The 22,781-nt window shown below is 38.1% G+C and overlaps 1 protein-coding gene across 1 annotated transcript in view; it reads right to left on the reverse strand.

The window, feature by feature from the left end:
• The window catches only part of rbm20 (RNA binding motif protein 20), a 48,978-nt gene that overhangs the window by 18,511 nt on the left and 7,686 nt on the right, over window positions 1-22,781 (reverse strand). The window lies entirely within an intron of this gene.

Raw genomic sequence — 22,781 nt, forward strand, 5'->3', positions numbered from 1 at the left:
GAAACAAAAACATCACATACTTCATGAATCTCAAAGGACTAATCCACTTGAATCACTTGCTAGTTGCCACACAATAGCTGAGAGGTTTTGTGTGATCATAAGCAAGGAGGTGGGATTCAGACTAGGCACTTTTAACAGACTCTAAATCAGAGCCAGCGGCTTCTCACTACTTCTTATTATAAATGACATAATGTCAGTTGAGTCTGCAGACGCTCAGACACTCTGACTTGCCAGCTCAGGAATGTAAGTAGGATATACAGCAACGAGTTCTCTGCAACCCTCCAATGGAGTTGGAGGAAACATGAATGCAGGAACAATGCCAGCAGCAACCAATGTCAATGAGATTGGGTGGTGCCACATTAATACAAGCTATGTATGTTATGGAAGCGTGGGTTGTGGAGGAAGAGCAAATGTCTATTCGAAATTTTAAACACCGATTGGATACACTTAATGCTGCCTACTGCAACTGGCACAGAAGGGCAATGCATGGTCGTTATTGTGAATGTTATATCAGTCTCAAATGTGACTTGTATTTAAAGTAGCAAAACTTTTCCTCAACATTCAATAGGAGGAAATAACATTGTCCTGCTCACATTTAACTTCACACCATTTTCAACCATTACTACAATAGAATTATTGACTGCTAATGGAAAAACTGTGGCTGTGCAGACAATTTTATGTACGTCACAAAACACCAACAACAATCACTTCTGTACAGTAGAAAAGGGTTAATTGGCATATGATTCTGTTAAATTTGCTACTTTCACTAACCATCAAACTACAGAAAAAGATAAATTACTGGTATTTCAAATAGACATTTACTCAGTGCACCATTGTTTTCCTATTCTTGTTGATTGGCTGTTTCAGTTTCAGTTTCAGCTCCTCATATTCACACAACTTTTTTCCACAGCTAGCATAAGCAAACACGTTGAATCAAACTGATCAACCAGCAGATGGTGGGCAGTTGGGCACAGCCATCAGTTGGCTGTCAGTGCTGCTGGGTTTAGGACAAACAAAAGAAAGTAATCAGTGCCAAGATGTTTTACACAGCAGTTTGCTGATGAAGTTGTTCTTCAACCTATCCTTTGGTGGTATGGCTGATGAAAGTAGCAAGGAAAAAGCAAATGTTCATTATTTCCACTTGCAATACGCCCATAATATCTTATATTGTATTATTTATTTTTTCCTACACCTGCTCTGGTAAATCTATCAACCACCACCCAATGCAATAAAACCCGGGACAATGGTTTAGGTATACTGAACTGGGAATGATGTGAATATGGAGGGCATGATGTAATTGTAAAACAAATACTGAAACCCGCCTGTCTGTTTCCTGGTTTCGCAGAAATGATTTTCCAGTTTACTGACAAAAAAAATCACCCGCTAAGTCAGGGAACCGTAGACATAAGCAGACAGTAGCCTCCTGATACCACCTACGTTGTGTCATTACACTGGTCCATTTACCATGAACAGACTCTCTGTGTCCGCTCCACTATTCAGTCTTGTTGCTCTTGCTAGCTTTCTGTGTAAACCAGAGCTATCATGGGACATCGTAACAAGATGTCTCAAGATTATATAACAGGAGCAATTCTAATCATTTCAATGACTTTTCGCCAGAGTGGAAAATAATGGATTTAATCTTTCACAGCATTTCTACCACGGACAGATGGTATGACATAATTTAAATTTCTTGAATAAATAAAGAGTAGTTAAAGTAACAGAGAGACAGCTGAATAGGGCATGGTTCAAATATCAAAAGGTTAGTGGCCCAAGCCTCTATTTTCCTACTGGTATACTGTACTGCACACCAGCTTCCTACAACACAAACTGCTGTAATAGAACCAATTAAAACCACATCGCCCACTGGTGCCATGACCCTGTTTGACTGGTCTGTCCTTTCAATTTTTGATGAATGCTCTCACATGCTGTCTAAACTTAGTCTACTCAACTACTCATCACATCATCTATGTTAAGCACCTGACACCCCTCTATCTAGCCACTGCTCCTACCAACCCTGATGAAAGGTGACAGACCAATCCGATTATGCAGGGTGAAATTCTAAATTGTTAGACAGAGATTTGTCAGCCATAAACTTTTGCACATGGAGATACTGACACATTATGGTTATTTGTACTCATGTTTACACAGATCCTTCAAAAACAATATATATATTACAAAGCCGGTTGTGGTTGTCCCTTTAAAATACAAAGAAGTTCAAGAGACATAAAAATGAATTTACGCAACTGAACGTCCAGGTCAGTCTCCCGGCTGGCTTTTATAGTTGTCATTGGTCTTGTGATTTCACTGCCAAATCATAAACTGCCATCACACTCTTGAGCTAGAGCACGAAAACGCAATTAAACTATGTACGTTTGTTTTGCATTTTGAGATGACTGAAAATACAAAGACTTATATACTGTATACTGACTTAAGAAACTCAATGTTATTGTTACAACAATGTATTGAGTCAAGGCTTTTGAATGTTGTGCAATTTCAGCTTAGCAATACAGTTGTAATTCTGTCACAGAAGAAGAATCTAATTTTCCAACAACTGGTTCTGTGTCTGCAACTCTACATCACAATGACATAGTTACACCAATATACCTTTATTTTTGGTATACCTGTTTCATTTAATAGTCATACTCAGTGTTATGGCTTACTACCATAATATTTGTCCAGTCAACTCTGACGCAGACAGGCTGCTCACCAGTTAAAACTTAGGGCAACAGTGGAAATCAAATCTGCTGAAGCTGCTGATTACAAAGAAAATTACGCTTTTTAATTTCAAATTCTTTAAAACCATTCACCACGTGATCACTTTCACACTGTTGCCCCACTAATTTGGAATATAATAGATAATGCTGTAGCATGTTTTAGGAAAATGTAATTTATGGCAACTTCAGTCACTAAAGGTATGACTGGTATAAAAGCTTAAAGCTTAAAAAGTATTATTTCAAATTATATATATGTATGTGATTGAGTGTAAGTGTTTTAGATCAAACATCTGGTAGACGTTTTAGACTAAACCTCATTTTGCTAAGTTTGCACTGTAAGGCACTTTGTACTTTTGTTCAGAAAAGTTTTATTTAAGAAATAAGTTAAAGGACAACATGGGTATTTTTGCATGGTTTAGGTTTTATGCATCTGTGATAGATATATCAACAATAAGTTAAAATAGGCCCATACTTGTGCAAAATAACATTTGACAATCTAAGATGTGGCAAATGTACTTATGATACCTGATGCATTTTGAACAATTGACAAACTCCAGTTTTGCTGCCGATTGTACACACTCTTAAGCGAACAAGCATGTTGATGGAGAGATACACTTACACCATTCCAACTTATGACTCAAAGCTATAAATACAAGAGTTGGCCTCTGCCATCCCGAGACACAGTGTCCTTAATAGACTAATATGGACTCTTGGGCAGCTGGCAGAGTGTGCTAGACACTTCAGACCAGTCTTGTGATGACGATAGAGAATATAGGTGTCAAACAAACCTAAACCAGGTGTGAAAGGGAAGACTTTAAAAGAGTGACACAGGGATGACAAGAGAGAAAAGCTTGCAAATGTAATAATGAAGACACTTCACTGTGATTTAATGATGTTACTTTGAAACAGCCCTCACAGCCACACTACCAGGACACCTCCCAGGACACACACATGGGATGTGCTTATCATTCTGTTAATTTATGATACATGCACTTTAAATGCATTACAATATATGTAACTATATGCACTGAGAGTCCCAGAGAGAGAAACTGAGTTATGTTTTGTATGTATAATGTAAGGTGTAAATAACACAACAATTTAAATTACAAATTGATAAACCCAATGATTCAGACACTGGGTGAAACCCACTCTTCAAACAGACCAAAGATCTGCTAAATCATGAGCATTATTTAGTCTCTGCATAAGAGCAGAGAGCAGCGTAGCAAAGTGTTATTTATGTAAAACAGACTCTTTTTACACCAACTGGGAATACAAACATCTTGTGATTAATCGTCGTCACTGACATGTCAATTGTTGAGCAATCAAAAAAACATATTATACATCAGATATTTGCTAATTCTTGCGATGCAGGGAACCACGGCTGCTATTAGGTTTTGGCAGCAGACAAAAAACTATTACTGAAGAATGGAACCTGTCAGGAGCAATTAACTTAGTTTTTGACGAAGGAAACAAATTAATTTTAACATGTTAAGAGTCACATAATTTAAAACACATAAGCAAAAGCGGATATTCTACTTTTCTTCTATACTAAAGAACTGTCTTAAGGGTGAATACATTCTATAAACTCTTTGCGGAAAATACGTAATAGCGCTTGGATTAAGGTCTATACTGTACCTTTGACAGCTGAAAAAAGTGTCACACTCAGTCATGTCACGACAGAGCTTCTATTCCAACAGACAGTATTAGCTCAGTCTTAAGAATAGACTCGTAGTCACTTTAAAAACTCATGCATGTTACCAGATTTCCAAATTTACATACTTCAACATGTTTCTGTTTTGTTTCATAAATAAAAAGGAATAAGGTTAACAAAGCTTAAAGATAAAGAAACATGTTCATGAGGCTTAAAAATAAAGATAATATGAGCCAAGTCAAATTATTTATTGAGCATGTTTAAAAACACAGTTTGTGTGTATTTAAAGTGAAGAAGAAGTGATGACTTACTTTAAAACATATTCTGGCTTTAATGTAGGACACACCTGTCAATCAGAGGCTTTAACGGAGTGTAAGGTGAAGGACAGTTTCAGAATAGATTCTGAAACATAAATTTTATTCTTTCTACTTGACACCTGACATCTCTTGCTAATTCTGCCTGTCAGATACTATTTTTTAAACGTTTGGCCAGATTTTACAGACTTATCTAATAAAACAACATGAGTGATTGTGAACGTAACAAGAATTTCTTATAAGTGATACTGTCCTGGCTCCTGTCAGTCGTGTGTTTGTGAAAACACACCTAATATTTTATGGATCTGTTGAACAAATAATCACATGACATGGAGAAATGGCTGTAATATTTGAAATGGCCTTCTACTCCCATCTGCTCCTGAGGCAAGGATTTCTCATCCAGCGCCAAGCCTAATGTCAGGTGCAAAGCCTGACGAGAAAGTGTGATAGTCCAAGTGTCCAACAGGAACTCTGCTCAACACATGCTTTCAATTTCTTATTGTATTTTAAATTATGGCTTTCCAGAGAATGGTGATCACACTGTACGCTGTAAACAACCCAGAGTACTTGAGAAATATAATAAAATATATAATATCAATAGTAAGTCAATATCAATAAAATAAAGCATAAGAAGTAAATGATGTTTACATCAAAAAAAAAACTTGTTAGTATTAAATTTTCGTAAAACTCACCTCACCTCTCAATACACGTCCATAACTCCACAATCAACAAAACAACTATTGTTAATGACTGACAACAACTGACAATCATCAAAGACAGGTGTAATTCACTGCTGTATCATTCATTTCACAAAAAAACATAATTATCTGACTGGGATTTTCTACGGTCTAAATGTGGGTCACAAACAGCTGATGTCAAAATCGGCTGAAATTAATGGATAACTGTTTCCTACTGTGTACTTAAAAAAAACACATTGAAAACATGGCAGACCTTCAGCTTTAAAGTTAAATATGCATTAACACTAACAAACATCACAACCAATATGAGAGTTCAGCAAGTTCTTTTACACATTTCTGCAAATGTAAACCTGGTGGCCTAACAACACAGTATAAATTATGAAAATACTTTTGGCAAACTGTTTCAAAATTTTTCAGTCAGCGCCAAAAAACAAACGCATTCTGATTTGACAGTCCAAGGCTTAGCCCCATTGTCCTCACTTTCACAAAGATCAAAAACAGGTCCGCAGTCATAACAAAAACGCCACATGGGTCTAATCAGTCCACAGAGCTTCATCGGAGGAAGTAACAAATTAGAGGAAGGATTCAAGTCCAGTGGACTCTACAGAATAGCCCTGTACTGAGTCCAGAGAAACATCCAACAAAATATCCCACAGCGTCCAAACACACTGCAATTCCACAGACAACCATAAATCCTGCCTCTATGCAGAGCCCCAACACAGTACAGCTGTACAGACTTACTACCACATTCACTACACTACTACAGGCTTATATTGAAAAGCACACCTGGTGGTATTGGAAGAAACACACAAACCTTGAAAAGACAGGAAGCGGAGGTCCAAGTTACACCTCTGACACTACACTGCACTGCTTCTCTATAGTCTGACCTCTGCCCAGCAGCTGAAACTGACATATGTCTCTTCCCTTTAACATGACGACTAGTGCTAGCACATGTACACTAGCATAACATCACTGCTAGTGGTCTTTTGCCTATGTGAGTGACGCTGCTTCCCTGTCTTAACCGGACAGGCAGAAGAGACACATGTGATGAAAAGTCACAAGTGCTCAGCATGTGTGTGTGAGGACGGGGGTAGAGGAGGAGAGTAGAAAACAACTAAATATCTGATTACTACTGACCAACTACCACATCCATCTTTTGACTCACATAAAATATTAAATCAAATGTTCTGCCACTCCTTCTAAACTATATAACATTAATTTTCTTTAAAGAACACTGAAGAATATGCTACCTGCCAGCCATGAATCCCATTTACTCTATGAGACAACATGGGTTATAATGGACTCTTTGCTGGTAGAGCTTTTCATTTTCAGTGTGCCTGGTGACTGGCAGACAGCTTCGAGCAATGGATTTTGCAGCTCTCTGGAACTGTTTATACTCTACAAATGGCCTCTTTTCTTCCTGTGAGATGCTCTGATATCACCAACTATGCTGCCAAAAGGAGAAGAGCACCTGGGTGACTGGCACAAATTTATCTAAATATGAATAATAATAAACTGGCATTCCTCCTTGTAGTTTTAAATAACTACAGTAAAAAACTGATGTGACATCAAATTGCAAATCCATTTTAAATTGAAAAATTTCCTCATAAGTTCAGACATTGTTGTGCTTCTAAAATTTCCTCACACAAACATATATATAGAGATAATATATGTATATATATTCAGTTCAATTCAATCTTTATTAAGGACAAAACTCATGGGGGATCCATGTGTGTGTGTGTGTGTGTGTGTGTGTGTGTGTGTGTGTGTGTGTGTGTGTGTGTGTGTGTGTGTGTGTAATTAGTGATGCGCTATTGTTGTTTTCTTGTTTTTGTTAGTATTATAGTGTTATATTTAGTATGCTTTCTTGTGTTTTTAATTATTTTAATGTCCTTTGTACAGCACTTTGGTCAGCTCAAGCTGTGTTTAAATGTGTTCTAGAAATAAAGTTGACGACGATTATTTACTATTACTAGTGAAGTGGAGTGAAGCTGTGGGGTGGGGGGGGTGGGGGGGTGGCAGTCGGCACGTCCACCGGTGGGACGGGGGCACTCAACACTGGGGAGATGGAATGTGTTTTTTGCTGTGCTTCTAAAATGTCAAATCATTATCAATATTTAGGACATCTTACTAAAATCTAACAAAAAATAAATAAATAAAACTGCTTGATGTAAAAGATGTAAATGCAAACACAGTCAAACAAAAATGGGTATTTATTAAGAGGAATTAAAAAACATTTATTTTTTAACAATATGCTGGCTTATTGTTAAATAATTATTTTTTTTAAATTGCCTCTTCTGTGCGAATGACTACACAAGATACTTTTTGAATGTTGAACAACATTTAAAATAGTAGTGCAAGTAAAATCCTTAAAAAAACAATAATAATTTTAAATATCACAGGCGATGTATTAGACAAGCTGGAGCTATAAAATGGTTATTATGGTTATATTTTTGTACAAACACATTTCTTTTATTTCTTATGCAATGATATGAACATATGCAGAGCTGTTTCTGCTTTTTCCAAAGGATGCTGACAGACGGAGGACAGCAAGTTTGAGACACACTGCAACAACAGTACCTGCTTGTTTTTGTCTTCCTGCACTGTGTAAACAAATTGAGATTATTAAATATTCTTTTATTATATACAGTTTTATAGTTTTTATATGAAAACATAATAATGTAATATGTTTTCATAAATGTGTAATTAATTTCTTCCCTGTTTTAACTTTAATTTTGTTTAAATTAATTTAAAGTACTGATAGGATTTATATTATATGTTGTATTCCCTTTTTTTTCTCATTATCTCCCCTCTCTAAACAGTGCCATTGCAGACAACAATAAAACAAGTATACATTGTAAAACAGTACCACACAATAAAATAATCTTACAGCATAATAAATATAAGCCTACAACTTCATCTACTGTATCTATTATTTTTCTTTTCTGCCTTCTTCTATAGAGCTCTATCTGTAGATTTTTAGCAGCTGTAAATGAGTGCTTTATCTAAGCACACAAGAATTTAATTTTCAAAGAAGCATCACACTGACAGATTTACTGTCAGTCCATCTGTTAGCGTCACACTCAGACAAGGAAAGAGTGAAAAAGTCACTTTTTAACCTGTACCGCGACCATATGTGCTATATGATCATCAAAAGGGATATTATCTGAGTATGTCCTCCTTCATCTTCCTCTTCTTATTATAATCATTATTTTTATTGCTATCATCATCTTCATCATCATTATTATCATCAGCATTATTATGCCCACTAATTCAGTGAACTAATTTAGACATAGAGAAAGGTGTACGGTTGCATCAATAACGACAACCATCAGGCCCAATTTTATGTTCCAATACTAATACTAATATATGAACTTGTATGACCAACATCATTATTATAATTATAATTATTAAACAATTATGTATGCCAGGGTATATTTTTATAAATACATTTCTGACATTGAGACCAATAAGATATCTTTTTTATCTAAATGCAATGAATAATACTGTTTGTTACAGTACGATGTAATCCTTTTTTGACATATATATATACATATATATATTTTTTAGTTTGTTTTCTTAGTTTTTAATTTCACTTGAGAAATTAACAGGTCCTAACAGTTCTTTAAGCTTTTGTAGCGGAAATGTTTTGTGATGCTGGATGCTCTGTTTTAGCACCATCCTCGTTGGGTGAGCAACTGGAAATGCAAGTAGTGTAGGTGGTGGTAAGTGCTCGGGGGAGTTTTTGTTTCAGAACTACAGCCGGAAATAGAGCTTTGAAAATCTGAAATCTTATATGCAGAAAAGTAACTCGTAAAACCTAAAACCAAAAACCTCTCAACTTCTTCCTACTTTCTTTCTATGAAGCTGTAGAAACCTCCCTTTAAGTCACACACACACACACACACACACACACACACACACACACACACACACACACACACACACACACACACTAGATGTCTTATGAAACACTTTTTCCATGGCCCACTAGGTGGTGCCATATGCTGCCACAACTGGCCCCAGGAGGTCTGACAGGGATGTGTTGGCTTGCCGTATGAGGGCACTGTATTCATTTTAATCAGCAAGTCCTATGCCAACCTGCTAGAATGGGAGTCACAATTTTTACATTAGCAGAGAGTTATTGTCATACAGTGACTCATAATGTAATGTCACTTTTGGAATAAGATGAAAGTGCTTGAGAAATACTTTGAATTGAATTCCTTATACAGAGTTGACTAAAACGCTGATTAAACCGCCATACAGACAGAATGGTCATGGCAGACAATAAATGCTCACAAGCAAATGTGGACACTTTCATTAATAAACAGAGACAAATGGACATATGCATGAACTTCAGAATATGTGACTCAAGGATCATCATAAGGAAATCATAAGGAGACCATGTAACCCTTACTCTTCCCAATATGGCATAAATTGTTATTGACATGCCAGAGCCTTAATTTAACTTTTCAACAAATCAGACACGTAGCTGTGACCTGCAAAGTCAACACATAGCCACCATCATGCCATGAGAGACGCTTGCATGGGGCGAGGTATGGGTGAGGATGCAGGGTCAGCTTGCTTTACTCCACATTTGGCACAGTTGCAGGGGGGGAGTGGTTCCTGATTTATGGCACCCTAGCAATGGGTGAGGTATCCTGGCCACAGAGACATAGGGTCTGGCCTCATCACGACCCCCATTAGACCGGCCCGTCCACAGTAATGCATCACTTTGATTCATACCGTGTTTCTCTGATGATGCTTGTAAAATGGGCGGATTTATACTGTGGATCAGTCACGGGTTTTATGAAGTGATATCACAAGGTAAACGAAAAAGTTTGTGAGGTAACTAGAACCGCATGTACCCGGCTTTGGCCATTCACTGTCAAATAAACCTGTAAGTGCACATGCCTGACATTAAGTCACTGCTTGAGTCACGCACAAGCACACGTTCAGCCAAGAGACATGCAACTAAACCCAGAGAGGTTTATGCTGGAGAAACATTTCTCCCCACATCTCTCTTATGGTAGCTGTAGATGATCTTGTTTCACCCATTGAGGTGGTGTAACATGGGATACTGGGGTCAAAGAGAAACATACAGGTCAAAAGAAACCTTCTGACTTGACAGCTGCCTTCCAACTGTGGAGCGAGCAATCCTTCAAATATGTCCCCTAGCAGGAAAACTGCAATTAGTCGTTAAGGTTCTGCTGACATAGTGCCCGCTTTAGGACTTGAGAGTGACAGCTGCTTGAGTCATTTGCTAAGAAATAAAATATCATAGGAAGCTTGAAAGATGAAAAGAAGCAAGACTCAAGAAAATGCATGACGCACTTTTCTAAAGTAAACTAGCAAAGCCTTCAAATGTAAACCATAAATTCCAACACTACCATTTTTCTGACAGATTATCAACACTTGCCTATCTTTTCTTATCAGGTGTTCTGTGGTCAGCTTTGATGAGAGAGTGCTGACAAGAGCTTAGAAAAGCCCCTCAGTTACCTGGGATCCGCTGACATTGAGTGTCAAAATGGGTGCTGAGAGCTCGGGGCCAGGTGACTGAATCTCTGAACAGCTTGCTTGGACTTAGGACAGAGTGACATCAGAGATCCATCTGGCTTGTCAAAGTTGCTGCGGGGAAAAAAGAAGGATGGCGACTGCACAAGCTGCAGGGAAAGTCTAAACTTACAGCAGCTATAGCTCCTGTTACAGAAGCCACAAGTTTGACAAAAAAAAGGTCCTTGTCCATTAATCCTCTGGTCAGTCAAAAAACAGGGAGAGTGAACTACATTAGTGGGAGTATTACATGGTGAGCCCAAATCAGGTAAAAAGAAAAAAAAAAAACAGAAAGAAAGGTTCTTTTCGTTAGCATGTTAGTGTTGTTTAAGTTGGATTGGAGAAATATTTGTGAGGCAGGAATTAAAGCAGAGGAAGCGTCACAAGACTCAGAGGTGAAGTAATATGAGGAGTGGGTGAGGATTGTATTGGCTTTGACGACTGAGCCTGAGCAGCCATTTTTCCTGCTGCTCTGAAATAGTTATTTATAGCTGCTGCCTGGGTGTAGACAGTAAATTTCTTTTTCACTGGCAATGCTGCTGCTGTGCTGCCTGGTGACACATGAAGAGTCTATCATTTTTCTTGATGAAATTCTGCAGTTCCAAATATAAACATATAAATGAACCATTATGGAACACACCCTCACTATTCATGAGTAGCTGCAGTAAGGAACACCTAAAATGAGTCTTCCCCAACAGTGGTCAGCAACATCGGAGCTATATTGGTGTACATGGTGACGTAGCGATGATTCCCACAACCCCTCCTTCAGTCCTTCTGTCCTTCCTTCCTTTCAGTATCACCCTCTCACCCTCTCTCTCTCTCTCTCTCTCTCTTCATTCTTACCTCACTCCTACTCTCCTCCATCTCTGCCCAAAGCAAGCATCGCATTTTACCATCTGTCACTGCTGCTGGCTTACAAATACCAATCAAACCCAGCTGTGCTGTCACACTCATTCACTATCTAACCAATAGCAGCACAGCTCCCTTCTCACCACCCAATAATTCCTTTAAATTACTTCACTACCCTTGAGCAATGCTTAGGCTAGCATTAGGATTTCCTGTTCTATTTTTAGAGTATTGTGGGGAATCAGCAAAAATGTATATACTGAAAGAAAATCAAAATATAGTATTCATAATCCAAAAAATGTGTTGTGAGTATAAATCCAGTCCAAGCCTATATCCACTACGACAGGTGGTTGAACGCGAGTGCCAAAAGGAGCCCTGTGGTTCAAAAGAATGTTCAGGAAACAGAAGAGCACAAATATCATCCCTGCAACAGTAGTCAATGTATGTTTTCATCTTCACTCAGTGTAATAAACCCCAAATAAGAGTGCTATCCTATATCCCAGCTTCCACATGCTCCCATCAATTCTTGCAGGAAATTTTATTATGATATGTCTATGTGCCTGGGCCAGTGTAAAACCTGTCATATGACTTCCATGCTGGTTTACGGCCACTCACCCCTAGCAATTCTGTTTTTACACCAAGCACGTGGCTGACAATGATAGTGAACCAAGCCTGCACAGGATTCCCTACTTGAAGGTTGAAAGGTTGCTTTGAAAAAAGCAGAAGAGATATATTTAAAATTATATATATATTTAAATATATTTGATGATTTTAAAAAGTCAGGTAAAATAATAAACACGTTTCCGTATAAACATCTTTCCATTTTTGTCAAGCAATTAATTCAGTGTGAGATGAAAAGCACGAAAAGAAAAACAAAAGCCACATTCACACTTTCCCAACTAAGAATTATGTACACAAAGTGCCTAATGTCAATATTTTAAGATGAAGTTATCACTGTTATAATTGAGTTTAACTCGCATGGGATCATTTCAGGGCCTCAGGTTCAACAAAATACAGTGATTAGCTCTGAACTTCTACTTTTAAAATTACAGATGATCTCTACTGCTTTTATAAGTTTCTTGGTAACATCAGTACCATGCACACAGATCTAAAGCAAGACAGAGACAGACAAAGTTTCAGTATGATAAATGATTGTATGTCCTATTATTGAGTCAAATAAATAAGTTTTATTTATGGGGCAACTGACTGTTAAAGAATGACAGAGTAAGGAGGTTATGAGGACTAAATAATAGATGTGAGAAATCTCTTGCTCTCCGCTCATTTCTGTTTAAATTCCAATACTGAAAACCGTTCAATTAAAATTGTGTTGACAACAGTTCAGTCATCTTTTATTAACAATGAAAATGAATTAATATGGTTGTCTCGAGTGTCTTGAAATCACATTAGCATCTTGTTCAAAGTGAAGACAACAGATGGGTAAAGCATTTAGGGGAAAACAGCCAATCATGCACGCGCACACACACACACACACACACACACACACACATGGTGGACACAATGCAGGTCTGACAGTGACAGGGAGGGCACAGCGGCCATATGGTTCAACATGTCTCATTCCAGGAAGCTGTTGGCATTACAGGCTGCTCAAATAGCCATTAGTACAAATTGGCCTAAACAATGAAAGTGAGTGAACTCAGCAACTCTTCCAACAGCTGCTCTGCAGTCCCCAAAATGACAAATGTACAAAAGGAGATAAAAGGAAAAAGAGAAAGTCTTCCAGCACAACTCCAGTGTAAGTGAGAAATCCCCATCAAAGCTGGTGAACAGAATGGGTTGGCTATGCACTGGAGTAATGACCATCAAGGGATTTCTCTGTGGAGCCTGGTTATTGACATAATGCAAACAGAAGTGATATAATAAGACTTCTCATTTTGTATTTTACTATTTTACCACTAATATATAGTATCAATACCTAGCTTTAGTTTCATGATCATATAATACTAAATTAAACAAAAAAATTATTAAAATAATTTTTTTTCCCACACAACATATGAGACTGGGGAAACCAGAGACGAAGGTTGAGCATGTCAGATCTGAAGAAAAATTACATGGTAGGATTTGCTTTGTTCAGAAAGTGCTCATAAAAAAGTGAGTGCATTATAAGAGAGGAATTTGTATAATCCCCTTCTTCAGAGGCAAGTATTTTGAAAAACCTGTTACACACATACGTATATATGTGCAGTATATACAGATAAACAGTATATTGTACATGTATAACCGCAAATACAGGATTGTGTTATAAACAGACCACAGCCACTGAACACAAAATTATAATCATATAAAAGTAAAGGCCTTATCCTAAATCCTGACTTCATATATCTCACAGATTTACACAATATACAGTTACATATACAGTGTGGTCCAAAAGCCCAAGACCAATTTCCCATTGGGAAATGTTTGTGGTTATCACCACTGGCTAAACAGACACCAATGTGAAAAAAATCTTTCGTTTGTTAGTTTGTCTTTCACAGACCAACGACCAAAGAAATAAAATTACTGCAGGTAAGAGTGCGTCTAGAGTTCCTGAGTTAAGAAATGTAAACTGCAGTTTATTAGATTATTACTAAAACCAGTGAAAAAGCTGTGAAACAACAGTCAAAAAACATGAAACAATGTTGATGAATAACTCAATAACTGATAACTAACAACACTAGGTAAGACTGCACACCAACTTTCAGAGACTTTAAATGACTGTATTGTAAACTGATTAGTCCTGTTTACTTGATGTTGATCAGCAAATCACACTGTTCTCATATGCTCAATACTCAATTTCAAACAGTTTAGTTATTGATTATGAAACCGAGGCTTGTTTGATCAAGTGTCATTATAATCATTATAATAATCTACAGATCTTGCAGTCGACAATTTTTGTAGGAACTTTTTCTTTGGTTGAAAAGTATTTCTAATAAAAACTGTTCAAACAAGGGTCTGAGGAATACTCAGTGTTAACTAAGACACTTTCTGAAAAGACATGTTGAATTTTATCAGCAGAAGTCTCAAATAAAACCAAAAGCTATCAGCATTTCAGAGATAAAAGAGAAAGCATGTTTAATATCATAGCTGTAGTCCACCAGAGCCAGAGAAAATAAAGCATCAGTAGACCATCTTAAAGTTTTATCTTGCAAGGGTAAACTGGCAAATCCACACGCTGCGGGGAGGCAGGAAAGTTACTGCCCTGCTATCTTCGCATTTATGACTCACTGACAGCTGTATCTGAACTGTTCCAGACCCACACACGAAAACATGAATGCAATTTTATTTATTTCATGGGCACCGTACACTCTAACTCTATAGGTTTTACCTACAACAGTTCATGTTACTCAGAGAAACGTGGAATGGAGACAACAGATTCATATCAGCGATGCAATTATAGCCAGTTACTTAATAACAGTTGTCTCTAAGGGGAAGTCAGAAGCCGCCATCTGTGCCCACCAGTCTCCCTAAAGTGCAGTTGATTAGTTGGGAGGTTAATCGCCAGGAAGCTGTTCTGTATGGGTTTTGACTTCGTGCTGACAAACAGAAACTCTCCCTCATCGCAGTGAGTATTTTATGTGGTCCATTAGCATGCCTGATTTCTAATGTTTCTCAAACTGCCAGGCATGACAGCACTGCTCTATTATCTTCTCTTTGTTTGTGTATGCATCCACACCCCTCTGTCACTGACTCTTCCTGCATAAAGCTTTTTCTGTTTTACCCACTCTGGCTTCCCACTTTCTTTCTCTCCACAACCCCCCACCCCCACCCCCAGGAGACACACACTCAGAGATCTCTTCATTCATCCCCGACACTCGATGATACCAGTAATACAGAGGCTGATTGCAGAGGCCAGGAATAGAGACTGATGTAGCGTTGTTTCTACCTTGGAGCCAGCACCATGAGATAATGTTGGAAAGGCAAAGTTGTCTTTATGATATAGAGGCGTTATCTCATCAAGCTTTTATTCCAGGCAGAGCCACAAACATGTTCTAATGTCCATGTTCATGTCCATTAGGCATGTTTCGTGCTGTAATATCTGAAAGAATTTAGAAATAATTGTTTCTATCATATTATTATTGTTAATTAGCAAACATTTATACAGTCTCAATACAGGATTTGTGAGCTTTGTCACGCAGCAAACTTGCTCGTTTCCATTGACAGTCTCAGCTGTAGCTCTACCTCTTGCCACATCATCACATCACATACATCAGTCTTGTCTAGAATGAATCCCAGAGAGGGGAGACTTAGGACAAGTCCACCATGCTTAGTTAAAAGTTAATTGAAAGTTTGATGGATTGAACATCCTCCACCAAAATGTCAACCCGAGAGAGACGCAAAAAAACAAATGCATATATGCAGTAACAATCTGCAAACTTTTCCTAGACAGTCTGGACCAAAGAACAGGTGTGATCGATACATCTTACCTAGTGTATGAATGTGCACACAAATGTGCATGCACGTTAGAGTTAAATAACAGCAATGAGTGAAGTGTAAAAATAAAATGAAGAGGATTATTTTGCGATCACTCACTCATGATGTCATTAACCTACATGACGGTTGAACTGAAAAACATTTATGACACTGCTATTAAAGCTAAAAAGCGCAAAACTGTTGTTACATCAACACAATGATGATGCCTGACCCAGTTTCCAAAGTAACTGCTTTAGTGTTATGTAAGGTCTGTGCTGACAGACAGTGACTCACTCCAGACCCACAAGCCTTTACATGACTCACCGCTACACCGAAAATATGAATTATGAATCCCTGCTGCTCCACTGTTCGGTACACTCAATGGTCCTTAATGTTACACAGATCACACTCTTGCAACTGAGGGAGGATTTTAAACTAGATTGACTGCAACAACTATTAATGGCCAACTATTGAAGGTTCGGGTTTTCTCTTACCTGTATTGCAATTTAGTTTCATACATCCATCAACCAAGAGTGCAGGTGAGCAGTGTCTGCTCTGAAAGCCTATCTAAAACTGCTTTTGTACAATCACTGTGTGATATGTTTTATGATGATACAGTCAATATGTATTTTTGATGATGTGGCCTGAACACTAGATAAAATAGTCTGTGCCTATAGAAAAATAGAAATCCTCAAGTTTCAGAGTCATATATCACCACAGGTAATTTATAAAACATAGCAGTATTAGTTCAAAGTATGTAGGGTTCAGGAACATCTGATTACTGACCCACTGCATGTAAATCCATGTTATAATCGTGTTAACTCATGGTACGTAAACACATTCTCTAATTTCCTTTACCCTTATCCAAATTTCTCCCAATAGCCTGGAATCATTTTCTGACGTAATGATGAAACATTAGACACACACGCAAAGATGGTAAGCTACTGTTACCAGGATGCACTGTGAAATCTCCTTAGTTTTACAGTTTGGGAAACATATTCATGAATGACTGCCATTAAATCAGTTATTATTATAGTGCGGAGAGTTTGGCAAGGTGCCGTGGTGTTTGATTACAGGAAAGATAATACAAAGTGGACTTGGTGACAGAGCGAGTGGTTCTCACTGGTGGCACTGTGGTCTCTTGAGAGTCTCTCTTCCTATTGCCATCCTTCTCAGCCCATTTAAATCTAATCCCTGAATGTAAATCTGTTCCAAAGTTCTGTGGGATCCCACTGGTGTAAAATCTGTGGCTGAAGTGTGAACTAGTTTAGGGGAAGAGTGGCTAGATTAATGTGTAACTGTAGCTGCAATGTTTCTTCAAAATAGGGTTTGTGTATTGCAGAAGTTTCACTGCGTACAGGACCTAAGAGACATAAACTGCAACATAAAACTCTCCTCTTACCACAGCAACTGACAGACTCTGTAAACAATGTCATCAACAATTTACATTTTCAGCAAACTGAAACTAGACAAGTCAAATGCATGTTTATTTACAAAGGGAAAGCTGAAAAAGTCTTGAAGCCACCAGCACACAACATGTTGCAGTTGAACAGCGACACATTAAATGGCACAGTAAAATGAAACAGTTTCTATGAGGTTAGAGTGCAGTCTAAGCTTTAATTTGAAGGTGTTCATATACACATTAGGGAAATTGTATAAGAATTGAAGCCCCTTTTATATATTGTAATACTTTTAATTTGGATTTGGATTAATAATTTTAAATGAAAAGTTTAGTTTAGAAAGTTTAGTAAGTTAACAAACTTAAATGAAGTCATCATATTTAATATGTGGCCAAAAACAAACAAACAAAGAGAAACGACTCGTATTTATCAACCATGAGGCACAGTAGCAACAACCTTCATTTGTCTTGACACAGGATACAAGGCGACTTGTTTCTCGACTGTCAACAACAATGTCAATAGTTCTGTTCACCTGCTTCCTCTGTTGACAAAGGCTGGTCACATGATTAAAACCCAATACTCCACAGTTGATATCAGGCATTGTTATCCATTAACATTGGTGGAGATTGTATCTACAATTACAATTGCTGAGCTCTAAACTTATTTATTAACCCCTAACTCTGACTTATTAAGGCTGGGGAGGGCTACAGGGCTGGGGACAAGGCCTGTCTGATAATCTATAAACTTCCCACCTGGTGCCCTGCAGAAAACATATGATCTGAATGTGCCAGACTGAGAACAGCCTATACTATTTACTCCCTCAGTCTAGCTTTCCCTTTCGCCTTAGAAGGAAAAAATAACAGTAGGAATGGGTCAAAATGCAACATGAGCCAACCACATTACATGTCTAACTGTATTTTAATACCACCACAAATCACTAAGCTTCTTTAAGCTCATTGCTACATACAGTCAAATATGTATAGATGTGTGAACAGTGCCGATTACCCTTCCTCTACTTCATTAGGTTCTCCTACAAATAGTGCAATGATTTGGTGAAAACACAGAGGCATTTAATTACATTGAGCAAGACTAATGGTGGTAATGGCCTTCCTTTGATGGAAAAGAAATTGCTGACCCCAGACCCATAAATCTGGATCTGTAAGACAAGCAACACGATACAAAATCTAGTTATAGAACCTACACATGTTGCTTTACTACCTCAACAACAAACAAGTCCGCGTGCACAAACAAGATAGAAAAAGATTCAACTGAGTAATCACACAAGGTCTGACTTTGCCATGCATGATATAGTGCTAAATGTCCAGTCACATACCCACTTCAAGCTATTTGCTTCTGAAAAACATCCCACACTGAAAGAACTGCCAGACTTTACTGAGCTGCAGTCTTTAAACTGCATGTGCAAAACGCACAAAAGGTACACTATGAGGAAATATATATATAACTCATGCTAATTCCAAAGTAAACTAGCCATGAACTCCTCTGGGTGGAAGCCCCAAAGATCAAAGATCTTATCTAAAGGCTTAGACAACATGTTTGAACAGTTTTTAATACTTTGTGTTAAGTTTATCTACTCACAGCAATTTGATAGTTGACTTACTTGTGTGAAAACACCTTTTTAAGAAGTTCCAAAATTGCTTAAGATACATCTGTTAACCTTGTGGCCAGACCATACTGCTTGGGTCAAATACCAATGTTTATCACCTTCACCCGTGGGTTACATATTCGCTTTACATAAAAGCCAATCTGTCAGTAGGGAGTCTGAGCCACTCTGGACTTGAGTGTATTTCTTAGAGGTACAGTTAGGTGTGTATCTACGCATCCATCCATGGTATATGTAATTCAGTGTGGGAGGGGGGCACACAGCCTTGTCACTGAATTGTGTCCAAGTTCTTAGCACACAGTACATCACGCTGTCACTGCATCAAACAGACGTATCCAAGATCTTAACACTTGATAAAGTAATGAGTAGGCTTGACATCATATTAACCATTTAATACAGCTAAATCCTACACCAGCTGACTTTTTCTCCTATGGGAATATAATTAAAAGCTTAGTGGCCCGACAAACACATAAACATCTCCCTGGCCTACAGCAGTTAGCAAAAATAATCAGACACTGCCACTTTACCTATTGACGTCAGGATGGATGAATCGTATTTCACTCACGGATCATTTATCTGGTGATTATTAATAATTATAGGTAGGTAATTATCACCCTTCGCCTCTCTTCTGCTTGCCTGGTGTTCCCTCCTGAACAGCCTCATCTCTTTCAAGGCCTGGCATCTCTGCTATTAGGGACCTATACATAGCCAGTCCCCTGCTGATGGGATGGGGGCCACTTGCTCATCCACACCCTGACAGTGATAGAATTCAAGCCCTAATTCAATAACCACTAACAGTCGGTTTGATTTATGTAACGAACCAATTTCAAATCATAAGTAAATCAAAGTAAATCCTTAATATATCACAGACTGTATCTGCCTCTGATACTCTGTGTCCTGTTTCTGTTTTTCGGTCCGCCTGCTTCCATTCCTGTCACACATTCTTGAGCGGGCGCTGCCTCTTCCAAGACAAGAACGGATTGTATTAACACTGATTATCGCCATGCAGTGACATAAATTTATCGTCAGTAATACTTTGTCCCAGATTAGTTTACAGCGTGTTGCCTCTATAGCCATGAGCTCCCTTGGACATACAGTCGTACATACACACATACAATATACATAAAATGTAAAAAAAAAAAAAAAAAAAAAAAAAATGGGTGTAAATTTTTTGTTAAAAATTAGCTTCAATGAATATGTCAAAATTAATGTCACATTCATATGTGCATGTGACTACTGTCCTCTCTGAGCCAATACTCAGTGGGGACAGTAGTCATGGAAAGTATGCAGCATCAGACCGTGTTTCCAAACGCACAGGTTACATATGGACAAAATTGTGGAGTGGAGGACGGTCATTCAGAGGGTGAGCAGAGAGCAGAGAGAGAGAGAGAGAGAGAGAGAGAGAGAGAGAGAGAGAGAGGGAGAGAGAGAGAGACAGAGAGAGAGACAGAGAGAGAGAGGCAGAGCGAGAGAGAGAGAGAGAGAGAGAGACAGAGAGACAGAGAGAGAGAGAGAGTGTGCAAGAAAAGGGCACATTACTTTTTTTGTATGGCCTGTTCCCAGCTTCTGCCAGTATGAATGTGTGCTTAAGTGCCAAGACAGTAATTGCCATGAATAACTTAGCGTGGTGGAATCTCTTTCAAAGTTGAGTTCATATACAACTGAAAGGGATGGAAACAAATTGCTCAAGAAGATGGACAAATCAATTTCTTATCTATCTGTTCCTTTAATTTGGTAAAACATAATTTCTGATCCTTCTGTGATCCTGTGTACACATGTGTACTGCACCTGTCTTCTACAGAGGTACAGTAAATTTGATTTCCTGTATTCTGGCCCTCTCACCATGTAGACGAAAGCAAGATGCCTTTGGGGTGAGCACACGTGCTACAATCTCCCCTGGCCTCAGCTGTTGGTGCCGGCCTAACAGAGCAGAGCAGAGTGGCTGTGTGGGACTTAAAACAGGAGGTGGGTTTTATGTGTCACTTAGACACCCCTAATGTCCTACTGTTAAACCTGTAGGGCAACATGCATTCAGTACATTTTCCAAATTCATAGCTGTGGCGGCTCACTGAACTGTGTGTGTGATGTGGGACCTTGTGCCGATGTCTGACGTAGCCCTACGGTAGGGTGATCAAAACATCAAGATCTTTTTCTATTAGTTAGGAAAATTGCTTAGTAATATTAGTCTATCCAACGTTCTTGGTTAAAATAACATCTTACCTCCAGGTCAAACTTAGCTAATCATCAAGTGCTATGTCTTCTAGGTTGACACACACAGCTGAAATATTAACTGCAATGCTAAATAAATTCAGCTTGTTCATTTAATTTCCCCAGATTTTATTTAGAGTGATCAAAAGAAGCTCTTGTATTTGCGTTATATGTGGAACTACACAACAAGTTATAGAATGAATTTAAGCACATCACAAAAATATCTAAATTCTACTTTGTTTGGTCTCTCTGCAGTTATGTCCCTGGTGGAAAATGTTTCTTTTGATTTGTAAATAGTTTGTCTATTGAAGTCTAAATGATTATTTTAATATACTCAAAAGTATAATTTTAATACACTATACTGCTTTTGCACAATGTATAGAGTGCCAAGAAGCAACTTTGTATGTGGCTTGCAAAGTCACAGCAGCCTTTAATTCTCCCTCTTCCCTCCCTTGAATATCTCTTGAACAAATACCAACAAACAGCTAATCGACAACAAGGAGCAGAGGGCCCCCCCTACTCATGTTAGCCTTGTCAGAAGAAAATAGCTCAGAAGTGGCAATATTGACAAGATCTTAAAACAGTATCTGACTCACTTGTGACTCATGGAACCAAATGTGGGTATTAATTATGCTGCATTCAAACAGTGGCCATGTACCCAAGCTCACCTACACTGCCTCTTACCTACAGTACCTGATCAACAAAATGACTCAAGAGCATATTTATGAGAAAAAATGTTTCATTTCTGCTAAATGGTTAACCAGCTCCCTCCCAATCCCCCAAAAGTCTCAGTGACAGATTTACCCTTTCCAGTTTGAGGGCAGGGAAACAGGATTCACTCATGTAAAATTTTATCCCCTTTACAAATAAACGAGAAGCAAGAAACGGAGGTTCCTGGTGAAGAACTGGAAAACTGATTTAAACTATGTGAACAGTACAACATGTACAAACCCTGGATCCAGCTTTGATTTCAGTTACATAATTTATTATTCATTCAAGAAATAATATATTGTCCAGAATATACAGTGTTACATGCTAACCATGAAATTTCTGTCACTGACACCGCAGAGCGCTTTGCTGGATGAAACTGCCAGCTGGGTATCCCTGCCTTCCTGTCTTCTGACTCAACAGCAGACAGTTATCTTAACCAAATCCTAAAACTAGTGGCAAATGATTTATATGATCATGGGAGGGAATGGTTTGAAAAAGTTACGGCATGTTACATTATTATCATCAATAACATCACAAGTGAAAACCATAATGAAAGTTTTTTTATATGAAAATCTGTTTCAAAATTCCTTTGTCTAAATAAAATCAACAGTCTGGAAACAATGGCCACAAGGGGTCCTAGTCCATTAATGTCCATTTA

This window comes from Seriola lalandi, unplaced genomic scaffold, assembly GCF_002814215.2.
Source record: "Seriola lalandi dorsalis isolate HSWRI2012SDOR001 ecotype SW California unplaced genomic scaffold, Sedor1 jcf7180002054742, whole genome shotgun sequence".
Classification (NCBI taxonomy): domain Eukaryota; kingdom Metazoa; phylum Chordata; class Actinopteri; order Carangiformes; family Carangidae; genus Seriola; species Seriola lalandi.